Source organism: Ips typographus, linkage group LG15 (genome assembly GCF_016097725.1).
Source record: "Ips typographus isolate SLU linkage group LG15, UJ_Ityp_2.0, whole genome shotgun sequence".
Lineage (NCBI taxonomy): Eukaryota > Metazoa > Arthropoda > Insecta > Coleoptera > Curculionidae > Ips > Ips typographus.
In genome coordinates, this window is record NC_138436.1 from 5,273,696 (window position 1) to 5,297,172 (window position 23,477).

General features: G+C 32.9%; 1 long non-coding RNA gene across 1 annotated transcript; it reads left to right on the forward strand.

The window, feature by feature from the left end:
- The first annotated feature begins 9,717 nt into the window (after window positions 1–9,717).
- Window positions 9,718–11,092, forward strand: LOC145738182 (uncharacterized). The gene is made up of 2 exons (XR_014180630.1): window positions 9,718–10,534; window positions 10,570–11,092. It is a non-coding gene; the product is annotated as an uncharacterized LOC145738182 (long non-coding RNA).
- Window positions 11,093–23,477: the final 12,385 nt, after the last annotated feature.

Sequence of the window (23,477 nt, forward strand, 5' to 3'; positions counted from 1 at the left end):
TAGCGCGATGCGCCGATGAAACTATCGGTCTAGGTTTTCGCACCTGATGACTGACGTTAATAGCCTCCTTTTCCAAAGACAGCTTATCAACCGAAAATAGCTTTGAAACGTAGCAATAGGTTGGACTGTCTATATCAAATCGTTTAAGGTAGGGCATAAAGCTCTACACATCAATTCAAGTAGGTGTCTTTATCTCTTTAGGTGAGGGAATTACATTTAACGTTTGAAGAAATACTTTTTTAGCAAGACGGCTCCAAGTAGACAGAAGTAGTTTCACTTGTTGCCTGCCATTGGTCGTGAACAGCATTTCTCGCGTTGGACCCGTTATTTTTAGGGTCTTCAAGATTTTAAAAGTAGATCGGTTTTATCCATCTTGATGGGAACCGTCTGATAGACGTGTAGAATAGTGCGAAGACAAAACTGTGAAAATATGTTTGTCTTTTGTTTTGTCACGGCTCCAGACTTGACGTTTCCTTGAGAGTCCACCCAAAAATCAAAATTCCACACTTTTCTTGTTAAGGGTCTCTACTTTCTCATTTTTCACTTTATCTATTATCATGCGGCAAATGTCTTTGGTTGTAAAACGCCATCCATCACATGCACTGGCATAAATAACATTGCCTGTGTCTGGACTGAACAGCAACCCTGAAATTTAGTAAGTGAATATTACTTGTGATTCCAGTAGCTTTAATTAATGGCAGAAGAGAAAACCTGACAAACAATATTTTAAGTTAGGAGTAACCGTCATTTATATTTTAATTTACTGCCATTAAAATACAAGAATGTATTGATATACAGCATGATGTAAACTTTTTTTAATAGATAAAAACTTATCAAAGTATTATTTAACATATACCAGGTGTCAAAGAGCACCATCCACATAGGAGATCAACATGGGAAAACGGTTTTGATTTTTTTTGCGCCTGTAAGGTTCATTTAATGAAAAAACGCTTTAGATAAAAGTTGTAGAACACATTTTCGGCTATACAGGGTAATTCAAATTCGACCCTCACCATTGGGATCTCAGAAACCATAAGAGATACGAGAAAGTTTAAATTGGGGCAAAGTTGCGCAATATAAAGCCCAACCAAATGCTGTTTTAAAAATTTTGATTTTCCGAGTACTTCCGAAGATATCCGAAAAAAACTGAAAATTTGATTTTTTGTTTTTATTTATTCCTAACCTTATTTGAAGAGATATCTATGGAACGCCGTTTTACTCTTTAATGAGTCGAAGCGTAAAGTATCGTTCGATTGATCAATAGTTTTAAACCACACTACTTTCTACGTTACATGATTATTTCAATACATTATTTGGCGTTAGATTGCGTGAAAGACATTAAAGAGTACAACGGTTTATGGAAATTTTCTACTAGATGAACCATTCTTTTAAACAATCGTTTTAATCAACCAAGTCCGAAATAACTATTGTAATAATTCTAGTCATTTAAAACATTGCTTTTAAGTTACACGCATTACACCGTTTTACTCTTAAAGGGTAATGCAAAAATTAAAGTATTGTTCAGACAATAGAAATTTTGGCGATACAATTTAAAACGTTGGTTTGAAAATAAATGCCAATTCCTGCGTTAGTTTAAAAATCATGTACATATTTAATACCACCAAATAAAAACAATGCTTAATTTTAGCGTTTGTTGAATTAAAACGTTACTTTCACTTTCCCCTCAGACAAACGAGTGTAAAAAATCATGGTAATTTGGCGATCCTTTAATTATTACGTTACTTTAAATATTTCAACCACAGCTTAAAATGAAACAATTGTAAAAATTCAGTCAATTTTTGCGTTCGATAATTTTAAACATTCGTTCAAAAAATACAAACGATGTTCAAAATAAACAATTGCAATAAATCCAAGAATTAAAACGTTGGTTGAATTAATACAATACATTTAACTACGAGTACCACATTTTTACGTTCGTTCGCGCAATCTGTTGTAAAAAATACGTGCTGCTGCATGTTGCATGTGGCGGAGTTTGGAAGTAGAAATAGTAGGAATCTGTACGATAGGCGTTGAAGAGTTGAGGTCGTTTTAATAGAGATGTTATGTGGTCCCGATATCGACCGGATACACTACGATATTATACGAGGTTTCTAACCGGTCTGGAATATTACAAATGTTTTGAAAAGTACTGATTTAATTTATATTATATTTATATTTATATCGTTATAATATACGATTTTATAACTTTAATTGAGGGAACGATATAAAACAAAATTCTAACAAGTAGTACCTATGTACCTAACTCCCTATTTAATTATTTTTCCGTTGACCGTATATTAACAGTTTTTTTAATGAACAATAACGGAAGCAAAATTGTTCATTAATGAGTCCCATTAATGCATGATTTTTCAATTGTTTTATTTAATGTATTTTCTTTAATGATACGCTCGTAGAAGTTCTATCTTTTTTTAACTGTATTAAACAGACAGAAAGAGGCGTACTTTAATGACCGTTAGGTTAGTTCTCCATCCGCCATTTCCGACAATGCTAACTGTCAATGTCAGTTATCATACAGGTTTTGTTGTCATTGTCAGTGGCGTGTATACAACTGACAATTAGTAGGTAAATATTAAATAACTTTTTAGGATTACAAACATTTATTATATACTACAGTCGGCGGAAAATTGTTGTAACCAACTCTTATATTAATAAGCGATTAAAAATCGCAATTATTAACGCGTTTACTATCGTTTACGCGTTGAACCCTTTAGATTATTAATCGCATTCATTAATACACTAGTTGGTTAAATAACTATAAAAACTATAACTTCAACGCATTCTGATGCGCTACATCTAATAGCCCATACGTTTTCCTAAGAAAAGTTTGTGTGGATTTCTTTTCATTTTGCATAGTTTTTGACATACCGTCATTTTTTATAAGCGAATGCATAATGAAAAAAAATGTAACCTGTCGAGATTATTTTAAAATTGGAAAAGGTGAAACGCGATAATTATTTTAAAAAATTGAAAAAACTAAATGATTACTTCAAAATAGTGAACAAGCATGCCAAATTTCATATGATATTTTTTGGGGGCGCATGTTTAGGACCCGCTAGCTCCGATAGGGGGTACTTATTCACCATAGTTTATAACGGTTGTTCAATAATTGTTATGGTCGTAGTTGGCTGTGTTTCTCTCTTTTTAGCATGAATGTAGGGCCGTTGATAAGTTCGTAAACGTCTGTATTGACATTATTTCTTTACTAGTACAATAATAAAAATCTATTTTTGTACTAGTGACAAAATGGAATCTTTCTACGCCAACAGTAGAGGTCAATAATAAGCTAAAAAAGTTTTAAAATTAATTAGACATGTTTGTAATAGCATATTATTCAAATAGCACGAAATAATAGTAATTACTCACGAAGCTAAAGGTTGCGACACGAGCCGAAAGCGAGTGTTGTAATTGTAAATCTTCGAATGACTGATAGCCATCACATGTAAGTATAATACTATACTTTTTTTCGACTCTCTTTTAGATTGATTTTATAATACGAAAAAAAATAAGGCCGGTATTACCCAACTTCTTAGTCATTTACAGGGTGGTTCAGTTTCCATAGCGGAAACTTCAGGGCGCGATAGACAATCAGAAAATAATATGAGTTTGCATTATAAACTATATTCGAGAAAAGCTTTGTTAAGAAAATACAGGGTGTTGAAGGTTGAAAGTGATTTTTTGTTCTATGAAAAAGCAGTGGCGTATTATTTTTTTCTATAAAAACATCCATTGACGTGTTCGTACGGACGCCACTGACTAAATAAAAAATTGTGTTTTTATTGCAAAATGTGCTTCCTCGTTAGCACTTATCGCCTGCAAAAAATCGTTTAAATATCCACATCCGTTTCTCAACAACTAATAAATTTGTTTTTTTTAAGCCAAACTTAAATACCCTGTATTTCCTTAACGAAGCTTTTCTCGAATATGCAAACGTGTATAATGCAAACTCATATTGGTTTTCGATTCTCTATCCCGCCCTAAAGTTTCCGCCATGGAAACTGGACCACCGTTGTATAGTCGTAATCATAAATTTATTTTTTTTTATAAAATCGTGCAAAAAGTTCCTCTTTTTTGTACTAGTGCAACAAAGTCTTTTTTGAACTACAAAATCGCACGTCTAATAGGTACCTGCAGGTAGGAGAAATTCCTGTAAAGTCAGACATTTCATATATTAAAATTCACAACTAATGTACTTTTGTCATCAAACAAGTCGATTTTATAAAAAATTTTGCAAAACCACATGCAAAAAGTCCTTTTTTGCACTTACGTGTTGTTAAACTCGACCTTTGGTCTCGTCTAACAATTTTCACAGTTTTCACTATTAATTAACCTTTTGGCAGATGCAGGGTCTTCATTTTCCAGTAAATGGCCTATCTGGACTGTTACTGATTTCATTCTTCTCAGGACAATATTGTGTAACAAAGACGATCTCATGGACATCTTGCTTTACCTTACCAGAAAGAGTGAGAGTGTTAATATCTTGGTTTTTCACCACTTGCACATGTAAAACAACTATAGTGTTAATTACTCATTTTTAAAATAATTTAGCATATCACAAACATAACAACATGCAGTTCTCAAGTTGTGATCTGGCCCCAGGTGTGAACCAATTTTGCATCAATAACCAAAAACCAAAACAATTATAGTTCTATCACAAAACAGTAATCATTACCAATGCCGGGCTTAATAGAAGTAATTCAGAGTGGCTAGCTATGACTTAACTAGTTAGTAACTATAATGCTAAGTACTTGTACTAATATACCTATACTAATATATCAGTAGACACATTAGATGACGAACCATATTTTGTGATTTTTTATTTTTGTATGGTTATGTTATGATTTTGACTGTTTGAAGTTAGGTTATATCCAGTAACTTCCAATTTGCTATTTATTGCATTTATTCTCTTTCTCTTCTTAATAGGCATTTTTAGTTTTTTGGTCTGTAATGTAGTTAATAGTTCCTTCTAAAAAAATATTAACATTGAAACATCAATATCTCAAAAACCGTTGCTAAATTATGTTTTGCGAGAAATTTAAAGACTTATAATATACGGGGCCAGAAAAAAATCAAGTGTGATATCATTACTATTACGTTGATCCCCTTGTATATACCGATTCTACATCAAAATCCGCAACAAAAAATAATAATAAACAGCGTGTTCAAGCACATTTTGAAAAATTATACCTTGATTTTTAAACGTTTGTGATACCTATCTACAGTGTGACCCATTTAGAATGGAAACACCCCTATAAAATTTTAGGTTATTAACCGATTTCAATGATTTTTTTTTTAAATAATTAGGAATGAAATATTATTTCAGTTTTCAGGTCATATTACGATACTTTTGCTTGATAGAAAATGGAGAATTTTTATTAGCGATTTTTTTATTGAAAAAATTACTACGCCACTGGATCTATAGTGCTTTCAAATAGCTGTGACCAAAATTAAAAAAATAATTTTTATTTATTTATTTTTTTTATAAATTTTTTTTTTATTAAATTAATCAATTAATAATTAATAATAAACAAGTAAATAATAACACCATTTCTATGGCAACAGTTGATGCAGGGTGTTCTTTTGTGACCGTTAGCTTAGAGGATTTTTGAATTTTAATTTGTCATAACTTTGTTATTTATGAATGGATTTTTATGAAATTTTGGTCACAGCTATTTGAAAGCACTATAGATCCAGTGGCGTAGTAATTTTTTCAATAAAAAAATCGCTAATAAAAATTCTCCATTTTCTATCAAGAAAAAGTATCGTAATATGACCTGAAAACTGAAATAAATATTTAAAATTTTTTCCCGTAATAGACATTTCATTCCTAATTATTTCAAAAAAAAAATCATTGAAATCGGTTAATAACCTAAAATTTTATAGGGGTGTTTCCATTCTAAATGGGTCACACTGTATAAACAAGCGTAGTGCACTCAGTGCGGCAGTACGCATGCAAACAATCGATCATCCGGTCGATATCGGGACCACATCTCTATTAAAGCAACCTCAACTCTTCAACGTCTATCGTACAGATTCCTACTATTTCTACTTCCAAACTCCGCCACATGCAACATGCAGCAGCACGTATTTTTTACAATAGATTGCGCGAACGAACGTAAAAATGTGGTACTCGTAGTTAAATGTATTGTATTAATTCAACCAACGTTTGCAATTGTTTATTTTGAACATCGTTTGTATTTTTTAAACGAATGTTTAAAATCATCGAACGCAAAAATTGACTGAATTTTTACAATTATTTCATTTTAAGCTGTGGTTGAAATATTTAAAGTAACGTAATAACTAAAGGATCGCCAAATTACCATGATTTTTTACACTCGTTTGTCTGAAGGGAAAGTGAAAGTAACGTTTTAATTCAACAAACGCTAAAATTAAGCATTGTTTTTATTTGGTGGTATTAAATATGTACAAGATTTTTAAACTAACGCAGGAATTGACATTTATTTTCAAACCAACGTTTTAAAATGTATCGCCGAAATTTCTATTGTTTGAACAATACATTATTTCTGCGTTACATTAAAGAGCAAAACGGCGTTCCATAGATATCCCAAAACTAAAAGCATCTTTTCATTGCCACTTTTTCTTAGCTATTCGATGATGGATTCAAATTTGCCACACGACGTTTCGTTTTCTGTCAGTCATCATCAACTTTCTTTTTTCTTATGGGCGCCATATTGGATTTTTAGCCCACCAAATAGTACGTTTTATTCTGATTTTAGTGATGTATAATAACTTATGATTTGCTTCATAAATAACAAAATAATTCAATAAAAACTATTTTTACTTTAGTTATTGGCTTTGAGTTAATGGGCCGTTTTAAAAAATGTCATTGTTTGACAGTACTTGTCAAACACGATAATTCGGACGATCATTAGAGCGTCAATCATAGTTAAAAATGTATCTAGAAAAGAAACCCCCGCAGAAAATGTTATTATTATACAAGCATTGCTGAACTATTTAGGTTAATCAGAAAAAGAGATTTGTTAGCATTATCTCTAACTTAAAAGGCTTATTTATGTTTCCAAGAGAAAGATCATCATTTTAGGAACTTAATTTTTTGCCAAATTTCAATTTTTTATAATGTTAAGTGCAAGTTTATAGTTATTTATTTTGGAAGTGACAAACCATTTTTTATTCATTCATATTTATTCGAGTGAATAAACCGGTTTAAGTCACGTGTCTTATACAGTATTTTATTAAATTTCGACTTCTTATATTAAAAAAAAAAAACTAAAATTACAGTTCTATTAAATTTGCACCGCGCCCCGTAGATGTAACATTGATGTTTGTTTGTTTACATCTGTAAATAGGCGAATGTCATTCAGAGTGATTTAATAGTTACTTTGCAGCAAGTGACTTAAACCATTTTTTATTCACGAAAAGAACAACTAGGTCCACAAGCGTAGCGAGTGGCCTAAGCTCTTCGGGTGAATAAACCGGTTTAAGTCACGTGTATACCTTTGTGACTAAGTATGTTCAGGCCAATTGCGTGTGACAAGTACTACTACCAAGTAATCTTCATAAAACGTTTCATTAACTCAAAGCTAACTAAGGTAAAATCTCTAAAAGCTCTAATGATCGTCCGAATTATCGTGTTTGACAAGTACTGTCAAATAATGACATTTTATGAAACGGCCCATTAACTCAAAGCCAATAACTAAAGTAAAAATAGTTTTTATTGAATTATTTTGTTATTTATGAAGCAAATCATAAGTTATTATACATCACTAAAATCAGAATAAAACGTACTATTTGGTGGGCTAAAAATCCAATATGGCGCCCATAAGAAAAAAGAAAGTTGATGATGGCTGCCAAAAAACGAAACGTCGTGTGGCAAATTTGAATCCATCATCGAATAGCTGAGAAAAAGTGGCAATGAAAAGGTGCTTTTAGTTTTGGAATATCTCTTCAAATAAGATTAGAAATAAATAAAAACAAAAAATCAAATTTTCAGTTTTTTTCGGATATCTTCGGAAGTACTCGGAAAATCGAAATTTTTAAAACTGCATTTGGTTGAGCTTTACATTGCGCAACTTTGCCCCAATTTAAACTTCCTCGTATCTCCTATAGTTTCCGAGATCCCAATGGTGAGGGTCGAATTTGAATTACCCTGTATACTTGTAATTTTTTCAATACCGTAGATTTGACCATTAAGACGCAAAACAGAACTAAAATTCGGAAATTTTAAATCTCGCGCCAAGCGGTCGCGATAACAATACTTTATCAGTAGCCACAGCCCAAAAATCTGGTAAGTTGCACTTATAACCTCATTCAATGTCTCTACTCAACTTATTTACTTTGTAGCAAAACTCTTTAAGAAAACACTGGTTTTGCTTGCAAATATTCAATGAGGATGACCGATTCAGTTATCTCAAGCGTCTTCATAACCCTTTAAACAATTTAAAGTGATATCGACTACAAAGGCCTGCAGATGTTTGAAGATAAGTTGCCTTTACTATACAGGAACCACAAATAAGGGCAAATACTTCCCTCAAAAGTGATGCAATTTAGTGTGCTATGTGACGCTAGTTTTATTGTATCTTTCTGTTTTGTAGTGTTGTCAACACACCATAGTGTTTAAGTGGTTTTTTATTGTATGATGTTAATAAAAAGGCATTTTTTATTTATTAACTGATCATCAATGTTTTTTACTTAGTTCTACAGGGTGAGGTAAGTACTGATATTTAATTAGCTCTATTAGTTAACTTGAACATCATTCACCTACAAGGATACTTGTAAAACATCTACTAACCAAAAATAAATTAACCAAAACTCGAGTTCACATTTGATTGGTAAAGGTATGTCCTGTGAAATGGTGTATTAAATTAGAAGCAAGTTGTTTCTCTTTAGAGACTTTCAATCACTACATTTTACCTACCTTTGCTAATTTGGAACTCTATTACACTATTATCCAAACAAAAATTAGGTTACTAAGACAAAGTTGTTTTTAGCATAGCTTGTATGGTATGGTTCATACCATACAAGGTATGGTTCACCCACTCACACTCAATCTGTGGAACAATCACTGTTTATGTGTTTTGCCAGTTCTGTTCTGTTCTGTCCAGTTTTCTTTGCCACCTATTGTACTGAAGCTTTTCGCTTGAAGAAAATGTATACTGTACCTTGAACTGTGAATAAATAATTAATACAAACATTCAGTGTACAAAGCTTTATTTGGAACAATTGAGTGTGTGGAAAAAATAACACGATTATAATGTTAATAAACCTAGAATAGAACAGCTCATTTAGATAGCTCAATTGAAAAGTTGGTTTTTCGATAATACCTTCCCTTATAAAAAAACTTTTGTCACCTGACTGATAATTTGACTGTGTAAGTCCATATTATATTCCTAGAAGGGGTTTCTAAGAGGTTTTATAGCCAGTTTAAGATTCTTCACGTTTCAGTCAGATCAAATTTTGAGATTTAAGTCAGATGTCAACACTGAATCATTTAAAGTTTTAGTTGCAACACTGATGAAACCCCTCGGTGATGATAGTCCATGAAGTTAAGCACATTGAAGCTAAATCACATCACTTTTGAAGGAAGTATTTGGCCCCTTTGTTGTTGTCCCTATACAGTAGGAAACTTATCTTCAAAGATCTGGCTTCAGTGTCCACTTTAAATCGTTTGGTAGTGTTATGAAGAGGCTTGAGATAGCTGATTCGGTCATCCTCATTAAATATTGTCACGAAGGATAATAAATCAAATTTATTACTTGAACGGAAACATTAAAAAATGTTTATATTACTTGAGCGGAAACATTAAAATTGTGGAATGCGGTCGGAGTGCAACTGCAATTAAGATGCATTTGCTGAATTGCGAAATAATGTGGAATGTTTTCCAAGTACCGATGGTCGAAGGTCGTCACGAGTTGTCGGCTAGACGAGGCCAGGTCTGGGAGTTTTGATTGGTGGAATCAGTGTCTGGAATGCTATAAAAAAGAGGTTGCACCCTAGAGAGGGGTTCAGTTCAGTTCAATTCAATCAGTTCATTCCAATCAATCCAGTTTTTCTGTGCACCACGTCGGAGAAGGCAGTACCTAGCCAGAAGACTCCGCTCACGCCACAGAATGTAGTCGTCCTGAATTCTGCAACCCGCACCGGGTTTACAAATTAATTAAATAGTAAACCATCTCTTAAACTATAATAAATCGCAAGTGCCAAACCCTCCACGAAGCTGCCCTCATAATTGTTTTACAAATGTAAGTACAGATTTGTTATTGTAATATTTTGTGCATGTAAAAGGTATTGTTTAAAGTGTTACTTTGGGAATTATGTTGAAGGTTTTATTCCGATTCACCAAGTTGATAAACCAACCATTTTGTCAATTAGTTTTAACTATTATTTAGTTATTAAATTATATTTTTCTACCAAGTGGTTTGATTCTACCTCTGAAACAAGATCTCGGTAAAGGCGTTTATTAAAGTAATAAACGCACGTCTCGTTTAACTTGTTGGGCCAAAAGGGCTTTTCAATTTAAACGTGACATTTGGTGGAGGTGCCGGCCTTGTGTCAGAATGACATTTGGTGGAGGCGCCGATTTTGTGTCAGAATGACATTTGGTAGAATTGTTTCAAGTAGATGAAAAACACTGCTAAAAAAAAAAAAGTGAATTTTTAAACCAGAAAAAATATTTTTGATTTTTCTTATCGTGAATGAAAATTACCTCTTTAAAACAAAAATATATTTTTCTTTTTGCATAATTAATTTTGTCCTACATTGTCATTTTGAATATTTGTTTGCTAAATTGTTAAAAGCAAGTCAGTATTACTGAAACGATCGTGTCTTATGTTAAAAAGTCAAGAAATTAATGGCTAATATAACTTTACGTACAGCACTGGCCGAACAAAAAGCCCCGGCCATCCCTAAATTTACGTGTCCACCTACGTTTAATCCATCAAGTGATTGCCCCATTACATTTTTAAATAAATATGAAAAGTCCGCAAGATTAAACAACTGGACTTATTCTTTAAAGATTTCATATTTTAATAATTATTTGGACGGACCAGCACAAGTTTGGTATCAAAAATATGTAAATGATCCAAAAAATGTTTTGAATACTTGGGCAATATTTCGAACAGATTTTCTAAAAGAATTCGCAGGTGACCAACCATTTCGTAAACTGAAATTTAGATTAAACACGCGTAAACATCGGGACAATGAAGACATTAAAACTTATTATTATGACTTACTTACCTTGGCAAATGAAATTAACCCAGACATGTCTTTTGAAACTTTTAGAGATTATTTTGAAAACGGTTTAAATCCGTCGTGTTTTGAAATGTATTATTTGCTAAGCTCTAATAATAAAAATTTGAGTGATTTAAACCAACTAGTCTTGAAAATAAGTGATATTAAAGAGCGTGTATTATTTAGTCAAATGAATCGGCAAAGTAAATTTTACATTTCGGACGGAATGAATTTTCGGTCTCGTAATGATCGGTTGAAAAACAAATTTGACAAATACAGTACTAATCGTACTTGGCCAAATAAGTATTGTAAAAATTGTGAATTTCAGTCCAACAATTATTGTGGAAATAATAATTACAAAGGGACCAAGTTAAAGAAAAATGATTTCTACTATCAAAATGTGTCACGAGAAAAGCAAAATTATTCTAGGCTTGATCAAAATCAAGGTATAAGAAATAGTAATACCAGAAATAATTATTCATCAAAATGTAAAAATTTTAATAGAGGTAGCAACAAGTTTTACAATTTTGGACAAAATAAGAATGTTTCTACACATCAGAATCCTAGTAAATGTGAAAACTCAATGTTAAGTGTCGATGAAGTTGCTCTAAACTCGACAAACAGTAAAGATAGCAATTTATTGTCAATCAAAGCTTCAATAAATAACGAAGACAATTTGTTTGATGTAATTTTAGACACAGGATGTGAACCAAACTTAATTGATTTAAATCTTATAACTAACATGTCTTTATCATCAGAGAAAATCCAATTAACTTCGGTAGGAGGTTATACTTTTAACCCAGTTGGTACTTCGAAAGTAACTCTAAAAATTAACAACATAAAGTTGGATATTGAAGCATTAGTAGTGAAAAATCTTTCTAAACCTCTAATTTTGGGACATAATTTTTTATCAAATTTTAACGCAATGATTGATTACAATAAAAATATTTTGAGTTTTTCAACAAACAACAACGATAAAGTAAGAGTTAATCTCAATCGACCTGATTTAGATGTTACATCTAAAAACCAAGTTCAGAAAGAGTATCTAATGGGTGTAGAAATTTCTGACGTCGAAAAAAACAGTAAAACCTGTAATAAAATTAAAAGTTGCTCAAAAGTATATTGTAAAACCAAATACGCAAATAACGTTAAGATTGAAAACCTCGAATAATGTACCTGATTTAACAAAATGCATTTTTATTAAAAGAGACAGTTATTTATGTCCAAGAAATCTGTGTGTAGACACACCATTTTTGCAAAATGGGCACAATTTATACATTAAAATTGTCAATAAGGGATTTAGAACAGTTCCTATTTTAAAGCATTCTGTTATAGGTAAATTCGACGTTAATGAATCAATCAATACAAATACGACAAAGGATTCAATGGTATGCATTTCAGAAAAACGCAAATCAAAAACTGCTAATAAGTTTCAGTCCGATTTTCCTGTTCAATCGAAAATGTTACATCCTAATTTACAGACAAGTAACATAAATGAAATCGATAATATAGATTATCGAAGAAAAGTTGCGATGTTTAAATCAACTCGTAAAACTTCACACCAAAATAGAGACACAGCCGACCAAGTCGAATTAAAAAATGTAATATTCCCTGTATCCCAATTTTGTGGATTACAATATTCAAAGCAAAATGTATGCTTTTAGCATTTCTATTTAGTAGAAGTTTGTATAAAAGTTAAGCTGAAAAATCAAATATTTTGAGAAAAAAAAAATGAATTTTACATACTGCAGCATGCTATTAAATTAATTTTTACATGACTTCTAAATCTAAAGTTAAAAAATAAAATCCACACTGTAAAACAGCGGATTGTGTTATTTCGATGTCGAGGCAGCAAGCATTCCCGATAACGACAAAAAGTGTGCCGGAATGAAACTTCTAATTGTCGACAAATAATTTTTTACTTATTATGTGTAGGTACCAGCTTTAAATAAAAGCATAGTGCAGAGTTAAAGAGGATTTCCATATGTTTCCACCGTTCAAAACTAAGAGTACATAAAAAATCGAAGGTTATTATTTGGTTGCTTACAAAAATCGCGACATTAGTGGAAAATAAAGTAAAGCAGACTAATTAGTTGTATTTGACGCCGCGTGCCGGTGTGACCGACTTGCTTTATTGCACTCGTCTCGTCGCATCGCCGCGAAGGTGTCGATAAGAAAACTGCTGATTGATGAATTTTAATGTTTTTTTTTCTAAATGCACATGATAATTTACCTACATGGAATAACAAGTCGAAATGTTGCATTGGCTAATAATAATTAAACTTGATTTTACTATGGAAAAAAATGACAACTGATTTAAAAAGTGACCCAAGTTATTTTTTTGAATACGAATGGTAAATGATACATTTGTAATAAAGTATTTCTGAGGTGATATTTAAAACATTCAACACACATACTACTCGAATGAGACGATAGGACCCACACATCATAATAATGTGATTTTATTTTTACTTTATTTCTGCTGAATTTCAACCTGTTAAATAATTTTAACCTGCTATTTAATTGAGGTGAAAAACGCTAGCTGAGCGTAATACCCTATTATGTAAGTGGCACAGAGAGTTTGTTTCTTTAACCGACCCGTTGTAATGAGTTTTATGAGTACTAAAGTTTCAACTTACATGCAGTTGAACTATTTTTGGTGCATCTGTACGAAGATGTCCAGCTCAAGATTCATGATTAAATAAAATAATTACTGGATTGCCAATGAAAAAATATTGGTATCTTTTATAAAGGAGTAATTTAAATACTCAAGAATTCAACAGGAAAAACAGTATAATTCAATGTTGGTAGGAGTATTAGCTCTCAAAGTAGTTGTTTCTGATTTTTCCCTTCTCAGTTGAGAAGTTTCTGATACAGAAAGGTCTGTACATGTTGAGAAATATTTGTTTTAGTGCCACACAGCAATACTATTTGCTGTTATCGATGTTAGGGCGGTGCATGATTTTTTCTCAAAGAACAAACCAAAAGCATTTTTGAATGCGAAACTAATAGCAGGCTGAAATAATTGAATGATGAAACCTTATACATACGTTTATTAGGTTTTGAAAATTGGGTCTTTGAAGCAAATCGATACTAGACTTCTTTAAACTCGGATATAAAAAGGTCCATATAAAGTAGCAAATTTGTCAATATTTTCAGGCAACGGGGATTCCTATTCCTGACAGCAACCGGTTATACGTTATCCTGGAAGTTTGCGTATTAGTTGCTTTAATCGTTTACCTTAATTCCGTTTATAGGATCGTCTCATTACGATGTACAATAAGTTGTACAAATTTCTAGCAGACTGACTACGACTACTTTTTGAAACAAATATTGAACTGCAGAGCAATTCAAAGTTACAAGTTACAAGCCCGATAAAGTCAAAATGCTCATAATTAAGTTATAAAAATGTTTACTTTTATTTGCTTAAATGAATTATCCTACAGTAGGATATATTTTGTTTTTTTTTGATTAGATAATTCTTTTCTTATGCCGCAGGCAGATGGTGATCACTTTGTTATTTAAGTCATCGCGGTACGAACGTTCACAAAAACTGCGTATGGATAAATATCATTGTAATTTCATTTTGACATGCAAATTTTTAGCATATGAGAATAATTATTAAGAAAAATTGCCATTGTTATTATAAAAGTGAAGAAGTGTACACTTGAGTTTTATATCGTGATTTTTTCATTGTATGAGTAAATCGATTGATTGAAGACTTTATGAAACAAAGCTGGGCTAAATACTTATTGAACATTGACAAATAAAGACTGGATTGCACGGTCAAAATGTCAACAGACTACTTATTACCTATGCTGGTTTTTATACTATTTGGAAAATAGTAAGACAGATACATGGTATATTTTGAATTATACCACACGAAATAAAAAGTTACACACAAAAATACATCAGCTCTTGGACTAAAGCAAAAGCGAACATCGCTGCTTATCGTCCGGCTGATAATCCGAATGATGACAAACTTTAGCCTTGATTCCGCTTAGTAAGGCAAAGTGAAACTAAGACGGACAATGCAAATTTGTGGTAATGCAATAATCAGAGTTTATTTTTTATTAAAAATAAACCAAGCCAGAAATGATTTAAGTTAATCATTTAATACTTGCGTTTGCATACTAATAACATATTTTTATTTTTACAGAAACAATGAGGGAAAAGCATTTGATTGAGGACATTACATCCAATTTTTGATAAAAAAATCTTCTCCAAAAGGATTTGAAGTTAATTAGAAACGGTTAAGGTTTCTGTATTTTTTGAAACAGGCAAATACGTTCTACTTTCCATAACATGAAAACTAGAGCGTCTAGAGCGAGTCGTTTATATTTACGGAGTTCAAACTTTTTAGTTTCAGGACCGGATTCCCGATTATTTTTACATGTCAATTAACTTTATAAAGTAATACGCAAGATTGCATGCAAATTAGAATTTTAATATAAGTATATTAGGCCTTAATGAACACATATTAACCTTTGTTCTTGTTTTCATTATATGTAAAAAAGCCATGCACTTGAGGGAGCCATAAGGAGCCAATGTACTAAGTGACGCTGTGCAAAGCCAGTATTGGAAGACCAATAAAGATGACACTTAACCTTATCACCAACGTCAACCACGTGATGTTAATGAAACTTAAGCAGGAAGGACTATGAAATTGACATTGCTAGACTTCAACTACTGTACTATTTGGTGACCAATGAGGGACAAAGTCATGGACAGGGCAATTTATGATTGTGACAAAAATTTTTGTGCGAACAATGGCGCAATACAAATCGCAAAATCAAAACTGCGTATATTGAAGTATATGGTGCGTAGTTAAGCGCTCCCCAAGATTTCAAATGTGTTATGTTAATTTCAGGGTTAGTTTAATGATTAGGATTACTATAATTTTTAGGTACGACGAAGCGATGACGGAAAATGGAGAAAGTAAGCTTTTTAGAAAATATATGAAAAAGAAAATTAAAATTAAAATCAAAATTTTCTCTTACTCCATTTTTCTAATAATATTATAATAAGATGAATTTTATATAAGGCTAGCGATAACTAGATTAATAATTAGCATTGTCAAATGTAGGAGTTACCTCTCTTAGTTTAAACTGGAGGGCCAGTTTCATGGAGGAGGGGCAAATGTCACGAAGGATAATAAATCAAATTTATTACTTGAACGGAAACATTAAAAAATGTTTATATTACTTGAGCGGAAACATTAAAACTGTGGAATGCGGTCGGAGTGCAACTGCAATTAAGATGCATTTGCTGAATTGCGAAATAATGTGGAATGTTTTCCAAGTACCGATGGTCGAAGGTCGTCACGAGTTGTCGGCTAGACGAGGCCAGGTCTGGGAGTTTTGATTGGTGGAATCAGTGTCTGGAATGCTATAAAAAAGAGGTTGCACCCTAGAGAGGGGTTCAGTTCAGTTCAATTCAATCAGTTCATTCCAATCAATCCAGTTTTTCTGTGCACCACGTCGGAGAAGGCAGTACCTAGCCAGAAGACTCCGCTCACGCCACAGAATGTAGTCGTCCTGAATTCTGCAACCCGCACCGGGTTTACAAATTAATTAAATAGTAAACCATCTCTTAAACTATAATAAATCGCAAGTGCCAAACCCTCCACGAAGCTGCCCTCATAATTGTTTTACAAATGTAAGTACAGATTTGTTATTGTAATATTTTGTGCATGTAAAAGGTATTGTTTAAAGTGTTACTTTGGGAATTATGTTGAAGGTTTTATTCCGATTCACCAAGTTGATAAACCAACCATTTTGTCAATTAGTTTTAACTATTATTTAGTTATTAAATTATATTTTTCTACCAAGTGGTTTGATTCTACCTCTGAAACAAGATCTCGGTAAAGGCGTTTATTAAAGTAATAAACGCACGTCTCGTTTAACTTGTTGGGCCAAAAGGGCTTTTCAATTTAAACGTGACAATATTTGCAAGCAAAACCAGTGTTTTCTTAAAGAGTTTTGCTACAAAGTAAATAAGTTGAGTAGAGACATTAAATGAGGTTATAAATGTAACTTACCAGATTTTTGGACTGTGGCTACTGATAAAGTATTGTTATCACGATTTATTTTATAAAAAAATAAACTTGTTTTGAAAGTTTGGTAGCACTGCCGGATATAACGACCGCTTGGCGCGAGTTTTAAAATTTCCGAATTTTAGATCCGTTTTGCGTCTTAATGGTCAAATCTACGGTATTGAAAAAATTACAAGTTGATAGCCGAAAATGTGCTCTACAACTTTTATCTAAAGCGTTTTTCCATTAAATGAACCGTACAGGCGCAAAAAAATCAAAACCGTTTTCCCATGTTGATCTCCTATGTCCAGGGTGCTCTTGGACACCTGGTATATGTTAAATGATACTTTGATAAGTTTTTATCTATTAAAAAAAGTTTACATCACGCTGTATTTCAATACATTCTTGTATTTTAATGGCACTAAATTAAAATGTAAATTACGGTTAGTCCTAACTTAAAATATTGTTTGTCAAGTTTTCTCTTCTGCCATTAATTAAAGCTACTGGAATCACAAGTAATATTCACTTACTAAATTTCAGGGTTGCTGTTCAGTCCAGACACAGGCAATATTATTTTTGGCAGTGCATGTGATGGATGGGGTTTTACAACCAAAGACATTTGCCGCATGATAATAGATAAAGTGAAAAATGAGACAGTAGAGACCCTTAAGTCAAGAAAATGTGGAATTTTGATTTTTGGGTGGACTCTCAAGGCAACGTCAAGTCTGGAGCCGTGACAAAACATATTTTTACAGTTTTGTCTTCGCAGTATTCTACAAGTCTATCAGACGGTTCCTATCAAGATGAATAAAACCGATCTACCTAAAATCTTAAAGACACTAAAAATAACGAATCCAACGCGAGAAATGCTGTTTACGACCAATCGCAGGCAACAAATGAAATTACTTCTGTCTACTTGGAGTCCTCTTGCTAAAAAAGTATTTCTTCAAACATTAAATGTAATTCCCTCACCTAAAGAGATAAATTCACCTACTTGAATTCATGTGTAGAGAGACCTTTATGCCCTACCTGAAACGATTAGATATAGCCTGTCCAACCTATTGCTACGTTTCAAAGCTATTTTCGGTTGATAAGCTGTCTTTAGAAAAGGAGGCTTTTATTAACGTCGTATATTAATTATATATATTATAAACGTCAGTCATCAGATGCGTAGAACTAGACCGATAGTTTCATCGGCGCATCGCGCTAACCCGAGGGAACAATCAACAACTGACCAAGAATGTTCCTCGTCATCTACGACCGATGAAGATAAGATTAAATTAATTGAAGATGAACTAGTGATTATCGGTATGACAAGGGTGCTTGTCGGATCGTACGAATAGACAAGTATATGCTTTGACGAAGGACTATTTGCCAGAAGAATCAAAACTAGCAGAAAATCCTGATGCTTTTGTTGCAACTAATAGAAGTGTCAGCACATTTACAATAAAAAAAACTATATATTTTGGTTGGAAAGGACATGGTTGAGACGGATTGGGTACCTGCTGGAAAAAATTGTGGTATTGACGGCGTCCTCACTGGCGTAAATCGAACCGCGACATTATCTACTCAATTAAATGTAGTGCCGTTGTTTGAGCATCAGGTTCTGCTCCCCGTTGTGCGCTATGCAATTGAACCAGTTGATCCAAAACATCTACCAGTTTTACGCCATGGCTTAAAACTGTTAAGCCAGACGGACTCCGGCATACAAGTAATGATTCAGGAAACGGGTGAATTAATTCTTCTTACAGCTGGAGATGTTCACTTAGAAAAGTGTATCAAAGATCTAAAAATGAAATTTGCCAAAGTTAAATTCAATGTGTCACCACCTATGATCGCATTAAGAGAAACAGTTCTTAATAAATGTTTTGAGTATATGAAAGATAAACGCCTCCAAACCGAACAAATCGTCATGTCTGTAAAAGTGGTTTCATTACCTTCACCACTGGCAGAAATAATCAGTAAGAACCACGAATTGCTTACTACCATTGAAGAATATGAACAATATGGTTTTATGGTAACTAAAGCACCACCCCCGAAACCAAAAGTGTTTAAAAGCCAACGGACAAATAAAGCTATAGAACAGCTAAAATCTCAACTTAAGACGGCTTGTGAGGACGTAGGAACCGGATGGGCAACCCTTTACGATAAAATCTGGATAACGATGCTTTCCTGGCTACAGAAGTGCGACTAATGGAACCCAGTTTCACCACTAGTATCCGAGTAGTTCCAGCTATTTTGGGTAACTTTTTGCGTTTCCGTTTTTGGGTGGTACAGAAATACTTTAATATTCATAATGTATACAAGTACTTCCTGGTATCCAAGTAAATTTTCTAGGCATTATTAGGTATTCTTTTAGCCTTTGTATTTTGTTTATATAAATGAAAAAAAATCCATACATTTTAGCCATATTTAAAACTGTCGTGGGTGAACATTAGATTGGACTTATTTTACCTGTTGTGTATATTTGCCAAAAACGAATTTTAAATATGGCCAAGAACAGTTTAACTTTTATCTTACAACTTTTATTTATCTTACTACTCAACTTTAACTATTTACTTGACTGCATTTTAGGCTAAAGTATTTATCTACCGATCTAGGTACAGCACAGTGAATTTTCCGGCACCGTTTGCTAGGTCAGCAAGTTGAAAGTGATCCACAAGCAGAGGTATCAATTTAACAGATCATAAGATCGCTTTAACATTGCTGAAGTTGAATACAGCGTAATGTTTTTAAAGTGTTTTTTTAATAATGAAGTCCTAGAAGCTGTGGTTAGATTTTAAACCATTTAAATGACCTACGGTGTATTCGTACCAAAGTATGCTACAATTGAGATTTACTTTGATTGAGGAAAATACATAAACGACGTTAAGCCTAAAAAAGATTTTGGCATACCTGCTAGATTTTTTGTGTTTAATTAACTCATCTAAAATGCATCTCTTTGTAGCATATTAGGAGTTTTAAACTTCATTCTAATTAAAACAATATCGTGGCACTTTGTAACACATGCACCCTGCATGGTCGTATACTAACTACTACACTACTAATTGCGCTACGAAAACTGGACGAAAATTATCTATCTTATTTCGTGATTAAATAGATATAAATATTCAATCAGATTTAAATAGACTTCTGGTAATCACATATAAACGAATTGCTGGGGCGAATTGCTAAAGGTCTGCCTGTACGTTTAATGTCTACGCACATAATTCCGTATACGCGTATGCCAGGCACGCTAGCATAAGTTGGTTGGTCGTGGGACATTCGACTCTGCAAAAAATGTTTTTTGAACCATCTAGTATAGTAACATTTTTAAACTATGCAACTTGACCAACTTTTCTATTCAATCCTCCCATGAACTGATAGGAGACACCAAATTTTAAAATGTTTTTTGTTTTGCTCAAACAAGCTGAGACACCCAGTATAGTTTCTATACTAACCTAACGTACTGCTGTCTGGACATCTGCAGATAACATAAGTAATGCGATTTTCCAGTCCTAATGTTTTGAAGGGCCAGAAGGGATCAATCCCTTGGTGCTCTGCATATCCTCATTTCGCTGATTGGTTCACAAGTTTTTACCAGCGTTTTTACAAATTGATGATAAGGCTGAAGAAGAGTGCAAGAAGCTTAAGACAGAAGTGAAACCGGCTCTGATTACAATTAACATGGAAAATATTATCGTATATATCAGCGTTTGCTCTTTAGCTATTTTTTATGACAGTACTTTTATTCGACAGGCACCAGATAATTATTGCAAACTTTTACAACCTGCCAAGTAATGATGGATAGGATTCTTATCGGGAAATGCGTATGGGTTGTTTAGTGGAGTTGTAAAAGTACTTTACGGCCTGCTTACCCTCGATCTTTTATTAATGCTTAGCTCGGTGGTATGAAGGTCGTCTGAGTTCAAAGATGCTGACCATGGATTCCGGTATCTCGATGGATAACCGTCATATTATTTAAGTAAAATAGTAGTTTATTTTAATTTACTGCCATTAAAATACAAGAATGTATTGATATACAGCATGATGTAAACTTTTTTTAATAGATAAAAACTTATCAAAGTATTATTTAACATACACCAGGTGTCAAAGAGCACCGTCGACATAGGAGATCAACATGGGAAAAACACGGTTTTGATTTTTTTTGCGCCTGTACGGTTCATTTAATGAAAAAACGCTTTAGATAAAAGTTGTAGAGCACATTTTCGGCTATCAACTAGTAATTTTTTCAATACCGTAGATTTGACCATTAAGACGGAAAACGGATTTAAAATTCGGAAATTTTAAATCTCGCGCCAAGCGGTCGTTAAGGAAACTTAATATCCGGCCGTGCTACCAACCTTTCAAAATCATAACAAATCGCCGTCAGTCATTCTGTAATCAAAACATTCAAAACAAGTTTATTTAGTAATAATTTTGAGTTACTACCCACATAATGCAAAAAAAATAAAAATAAATCGTGATAAAAACACTTTATCATTAGCCACAGCCCAAAAATCTGGTAAGTTGCATTTATAACCTCATTCAATGTCTACTGAACTTAATTACTTTGTAGCAAAACTCTTTAAGAAAACACTGGTTTTGCTTGCAAATATTCAATGAGGATGACCGATTCAGTTATCTCAAGCGTCTTCATAACCCTTTAAACGATTTAAAGTGATATCGACTACAAAGTCCTGCAGATGTTTGAAGATAAGTTGCTTTACTATACAGGGACCACAAAAGAGGGCAAATACTTCCCTCAAAAGTGATGCAATTTAGTGTCCTATGTGACGCTAGTTTTATTGTATCCTTCTGTTTTGTAGTGTTGTCAACACACCATAGTGTTTTTTTATTGTATGATGTTAATAAAAAGGCATTTTTTATAACTGATTTTCAATGATTTTTACTTTGTTCGACAGAAGTGAAACCGGCTCTGATTACAATTAACATGGAAAATATTATCGTATATATCAGCGTTTGCTCTTTAGCTATTTTTTATGACAGTACTTTTATTCGACAGGCACCAGATAATTATTGCAAACTTTTACAACCTGCCAAGTAATGATGGATAGGATTCTTATCGGGAAATGCGTATGGGTTGTTTAGTGGAGTTGTAAAAGTACTTTACGGCCTGCTTACCCTCGATCTTTTATTAATGCTTAGCTCGGTGGTATGAAGGTCGTCTGAGTTCAAAGATGCTGACCATGGATTCCGGTATCTCGATGGACAAGCGCATAATGGTTGAGTCCAGTTCAGTCTCACGTACACTGCATTACACACCTAAAATATTGTGATTAACGCATTAGAGGTTGTCCTGAAAGTGAAAAGTGGAGAATAGACAAGTTTGGTGTATAAGGATTGATATTTTTTAGTTGAAACTAGTTGTCGATAGGACATCTTGTATATTGTGCACCAAAATTTGATATATTTTTCAGTTTTTTTCCATGATGTGTAACACATATGCGTATCAAAAGATTACCAAGTTGATTACCATGTCAAATCGTTTGGCTTGTTAATCCAGCTTAAACACAAATTGGTGAATGTTATCAACATGTTACTTATCAGCATCATTTTGGTACATATGTTATCACAAACAACTTTTTTTTTTCTCATTAAGTTTACCTGTTAAATTGCGCACTCTGGCAACAGGTAAATGTGTTGGTTGTGTGTATTATAGTGGTACTTGGTGGGTTTTACTAAAGCAGCACCAGTTTCAACAGGCAGGGGCAGCAACTACTGAAACAAAAAAAAAACGTTATCACTTCTTGATATGACATTTTAAAAATATACCAAGTTAGCAGTATACTGCATTAAACGTATTTATTGCAAGTGTAAGAAAATTGTTGTGTTTCCTTTATTGTGTTTTTTTTTTCAAGTTTTAAGATAAAAGTTAAACTGTTCTTGGCCATATTTAAAATTCGTTTTTGGCAAATATACACAACAGGTAAAATAAGTTCATCTAAATTTATGTTCACCCACGACAGTTTTAAATATGGCTAAAATTTAGGGATTTTTTTTTCATCCATATAAACAAAATACAAAGGCTAAAGGAATACCTAATAATGCATAGAGAACTTAATTGGATACCAGGAAGTACTTGTATATATTAGGCACGCAGTAAATCAATAAACCATTAGAAGAATATTAAAAGTTGTTCTGTACCACCCAAAAACCCAAAATACAAAAAAGGAAACCCAAAATAGCTGACACTACCAGGATACTGGTGGTGAAA